We start from the raw sequence: 5698 nt of genomic DNA on the forward strand, positions 1-5698 counted from the left end.
GACACCTATTAAGTAACCAAGCAGGTGACAAGTAGGTCACCTACTTGCAAAAAGGGAAGGCCCAAATTAGTCCACCTAAATGGACATGAGTAGTTTATCCAAGAGGGCCTTTTTAGGGGCTGAATCAAGACACCTCTCCTCATAATATCCAAGTAGTAGAAACATAAAGAGAGCCACAAAATTCTCTACCAAATTGATCTACTCCAAACCCTCAAGAAGTTGCCGATAATCTTCTTCTTCTTTCAATTCAAGTTAAAGGGTAATCTCCAATCTTGAAGGGTCTGAAGTGAAGCAAGTTGATGGTCATCAAGGGAAAGATACTACCATTGTTTCATCCCTACAAGATCTAATCTAGGAAAGAAAATCATCTCTTCTTCATTTATTTGAGTTTATCTAAGTTCTTGCTAGGTTGTTTGGTGAAGGACTTGTGAAGTAGGGGCTGAAAACTGAGTGAAGTTGTTGAGGTGTTATGGACTATTTGGAGTAGTTTCATGTTATTATATGGCTGGCACATGTGAATATTGGCTTGGAAATGTTATTTAAGCTTATTGGTGCCTTAACTAAGTTGTGAGAGTAAGAATTAATGAAGTAATAATCTGAAAATTAATTTTGAGTTGTTGCAATTTGTGGACAGCTATGAGTTCGTTTTTACATTGTGTTGTGGCTTTAAAATCAGTATGTATAACCTGAGTATATTGTGGTTGTCACTATTGAAGTGTATTCAAGTTCTAGCTAAATTTTAGGGATGAAAAAGTGCAAAGTAGCACTAGGTTGTAGTGTGAGATTGCGTGAATAGTTTTGGTGATGTATTGCGATGGATTTTAAGGTGGGATATTGATGTATATGTTTGTTGATATTCTGGGCATGTTGGTCTTGTTGTTTGATTTGAGTAATGGAGAAGAATAAGGGGAGGTGTTTTCCAATTACTCGTAGACGAGCTAGTCGCTCATTTGTGTTGTATTCTAGCTTCCATAAGCTTAACAATGCTTCCATATCGTTGTTGTAGATTGAAGTACTAACGGGTTGAACCAACGCCATGAGGTTAAGCAAATGACAAAGGCATGTTAAGTCTATCCCTTCTTTACTTTTGGTTGATCCACATGATACAAACGAACGAGCAAACGCGTAATTTTTACAAATGACTCTATTCTTAGATGTACTAACGGTGCCTATGTTCTTGATTCCCCATGTGTCCTATTGTTATATCATTTGTTCATGGGTCTCAGAAAATAAGTAAGTTGATAAAGTTTATTTCATGATATTAACCAAAGGCATATTGATCTTATTACTTTTCGAGAAATCTTATTGACGTACTTTCGTATACATTGCATTCATTTATACATGTACATTGAACCATGACCAGATGGCGCTATATATGCGTATATTATATGTATATGGGGTATGAGAAAAGGTTATGGTGTTATATACGCACCACCACCTTATCAGTTTGTATACTTTGATGATTTCGTCTACTGAGGTCAAGATGATATGATGGGATGTTCTCAGAGGCTTGATGATGTTATGTACACATATACCCATGAATGGTATGACATTTATATGCATATGCATGACATTATAAATGTTTCATGATTCACAGAGTTGTTCAGACTTAGAGGTCGAGTCCTTTACTCCATGTTTCTTTCACGCCATTTATATATTGCTTTTCATGCCTTACATACTTGGTAAATTATTCGTACTGACGTTCCTTTTTCCTAGAGACGTTGTGTTTCATGCCGCAGGTCCCGATAGACAGGCTGAAAGTCCTCCTAGTAGGTTATCAGCTCAGCGAAAGGTGTTGGCGCACTCCACTTGCTCCAGAGTTGCTTATTTTGTCAATATGCTTTGGACATGTATTGATTGGTATGGTGGGGCTCTGTCCCAACCTTTATGACGTTTATGTACTCTTAAAGAATTGTAGATAGATGTCATGTATATGGATGATTGTATGGCCTTGCCGACCTATGTTTTGAGTGTACAAATAATCATGTCGATCTTATAGGCCCGTATGTCACATATATAAGTTTGTATTCCATGTTGGGTCGTCCTATGTCGAGTATTCCCTTATGTTCTATTTTGGTTATATCATGACGTCCCTTTTGGCCTATTTACCCATGATGGTATGATAAGAAAGATACGCTACGTTGGTACTCGGTTGAGTAAGGCCGCGGCCCATCGGTTTGGGTCGTGACAAAAGTGGTATCAGAGCAGTTTTGTCCTAGGAAGTCTACAAGCCGTGTCTAGTAGAATCTTGTTTATGGGCGTGTTGTGCACCACACTTATAATCAGGAGGCTTTAGGGCATTTAGGATTATCACTCTTTCTTCTTACTCTAGTTCGTGTGGTAGAGCTCAGTTGTAAGAATTCAAACTCATAAATTCTGTTTTATTTGTAATACAACGATACCTACATCCAAAAAGACATTTGGTAAGAGATTGAATGTGGTTGTGGAAGAGATGAGTCAGAGGAACTCGATTTTGCATCATGCTTATGATGCATAAATGTGAGGTCTTCGGCATATCATGTGTGTAGTAAGACATGTAAGCTTCTTGATAAGGAGCCCTAAGGAAAGAATATCTATCCACTCATATGGTAAAAAGAAATAAGAGAATCAAAAGGTAGATACAAGTTTCAGCAAGCAAAAGAAGCAAGGTGAAGAAGGGTATGGGGTACCCAGTTAATGAAGATTATCAGTATTTATAATTCAGGCAGAGAAATATAAGCATTTTGAGTTACCTTCAACAGTAACAGCGGTGTACAATTGGCAACACCCATCTTAGTTATGCCCTATGGGAGCTAACAAATATAGTTTAAGAGAAGGACGGGATATCAGGATCCATCTCGGGTTAGAGTAACCCAAAACAGTGGATGGATTGTTAGCGTTACCTGACATTTTCGAAGGATATTGCAAACTTGGTAATAGTTCTCCTTGTGAGATACCCAGATGGTGCACTCCAGAATAGTACAGTTAGAAATGAATAATGGCATGTTCATAAAATTCAGAAGATAGGCACTGGAATAAGGTTGTATGTGGTCCCGGGCCCGGGCCTAAGTGGGCTAAACGGGCCGGGCTAAACGGGCCTGGGCTTAGCGGTCCCGGGCTCTGGCGGTCCCGGGCTTCGTGGGCTCAACGGGTAGGACCAGCCCGTGACGGGCCTAAGCCCATATGGTCCTGGGCTAAATGGGCCGGGCTCGTGGGCTTAGCGGGCCTAACGGGCTTTTTTATTTTCGGGCTTTTTTTTTAATTTTTTTTATTTAGGGCAATTTCTTGTAAACCATATGTGTATGTATATATATAAATTGCTCTTATGCATGGCTATATAAATATATGTGGTATATATAATATAGAAATCTAATGATTAAAGTGTTTGACGAAAATGCAAAATAACAAATCAATAGTAAAACTAAATTGGCATGCATAATAAATTAATAACAAAGTACAACATGAAGCATAAATACGTCTAATAATTTTAAAATAACACAAATTGTTGAAAAATCTTAAAGACGAATTTGCGGATAAATACCCTCAACACAATACTTTATATGCCTCCTTAAAATGCCTGTGGTACACCCTGAACGAAAATTTAAGACTCTTCCACAGTTCTTGCACTTTAAATTTGGCCTTCTTCATTTTCTTCAAGCACTTCATAGTATTGCGACACAAATAAGCGCACTCTTTCCGAACGAGGCATGATTTAACTTGAAAATTGAGATTGAGACTTGAAGTCTTGAAAATTGGAGATTGAGAGTTTGAGAGAAATTTAGATTGAGAAATGAGTATTGAGTATTGAAATGAAGAAGAGGGAGGGGGGTACTTATAGTGTTAGAGAAGGTTAGTTTTGTAAATTTTTTAAAAAAAAACGGCTATTTGTGCAATTAATATGACCGTTGGTGGTCATTGGGGGTGGGGCCCTCATTTTGAAAAATCTTGTTTTGTAGTATATATAGTACTACTTCTTCATGTAAATAAAATATATATAGTATACTAGTATAGTATACTAGTATAGTGTACTATATATTGTATGTTATGTATATATATTCCCTTATATATTTTGTTGTAGTATATATTGTATGTTATGTATATATATTCCCTTATATATTTTCTTGTAGTATATATCGTATGTTATGTATATATATTCCATTATATAATTTGTTGTAGTATATATTGTATGTTATGTATATATATTCCATTATATAATTTGTTGTAGTATATATTGTATGTTATGTATATATATTCCCTTATGTATTTTCTTGTAGTATATATTGTATGTTATGTATATATATATTATAGCTTATAAATAATTGCAAGTTAAAGACAAAAAAATATTGCGAAGAGATATTCAAGGGTATGTTTTATAATTTTTATTACCAAAAATGGCATATCTTTCTTAGTCTTCTTCCCCCCAATGGAATGAGCACAACAAGGTACTAATACCACCATTAAAAGGAAAAAAAACTAAAGAAGATATGCCAAAGTACAAGTTACACCATAATCTACATTGTATCTCTAACAAATCTCATAAATCCTTCAAGGTTCGGAGGAGGTTCCGTTGGTGGTGGCGAAAAAGAAGCTTGTTCATCACCGCTTCCGGGCGAAGCAGCATCCTCCGCAAGTTCCGCTATCATTTCTTCATAAGCTTCGTCTATCTCCGGTTGTGATTCTGCAAGTCCAAAGTTTCTTCTTTCCGAGCGGATCCAATCTCTGAATAGTACTGATTTTTCCAAGCTCTCCCTCATAGACGCTCTATGATCACCTATTTGAAGTCTTGCTTGACTGAAAGCGCTCTCTGATGCAACTGTTGAAGCTTGAATAGATAAAATATCCCGAGCCATCCTTGCAAGAACCGGAAAATGTTTTCCCTTGTCTTCCACCATTCCAACAGATCAAAGGTGCCGTCTGGATTCTCCTTTTCAAGTCCCTGCGACAAATAAACTTGAAGCTCATTTAGATGTGAAGTCTCATCAAAATTATCACCTTGAGAACCCCTGAACTCCGTCCAAGATTTAAGTGCTTGTAGGCCCGCAGCTCTTTTAGATGATTGTGAACTAGACGAAGTAGGGGTTGGAACATTTGGCCTAGCATGATCTAACGCAAGTTGGTAAGCATTATAAATTGTTTGCGCATTTATTTTAATTGAGGCTTTTGCCTCTGCAAGTGTAGAAAATTCCTCAACTGAAAGATCTAAAGCCTTATAAATATTTGTGTACCAAAAGTGAGGACCTCCTAATTTCATTGTAGGATTTAACAATGCAGCAACACCATAAATAGGGGGGATAGGGAAAAAATATTTTTTAAACTTTTCTTTCATTGCATTTATAGCAAGTTGATAAATTTTCCCACCCTCCGAAAATTCAACAAACAAATCACATAGTGCTGCAATATAAACTAAACAATTTGAAATAGTAGGATAATATTGTCCAGAAAATGCATTTGTAGCAATTTGAAAATGTTCTAAAAAATCTATAAGAATTTTGATATTCGTCCAATCTTGATTTGTAAGGATTTCATCATCATCCTCACCACCAACACGAGCATTAAACGTTGCATTAATTGGGTTTCTATATTCATATGCAACTACTAAACTTTCGTACATATAATTCCATCTAGTTGGACAAGGTTTAGGAACCTTTCTTTCTCTAAGGCCAAATTCATCACATTTTTTAAAATACTCTCTAAGTCTACTTCTACGGTTTGAATAAAA

This window comes from Nicotiana attenuata, chromosome 7 (genome assembly GCF_001879085.1).
Source record: "Nicotiana attenuata strain UT chromosome 7, NIATTr2, whole genome shotgun sequence".
Classification (NCBI taxonomy): domain Eukaryota; kingdom Viridiplantae; phylum Streptophyta; class Magnoliopsida; order Solanales; family Solanaceae; genus Nicotiana; species Nicotiana attenuata.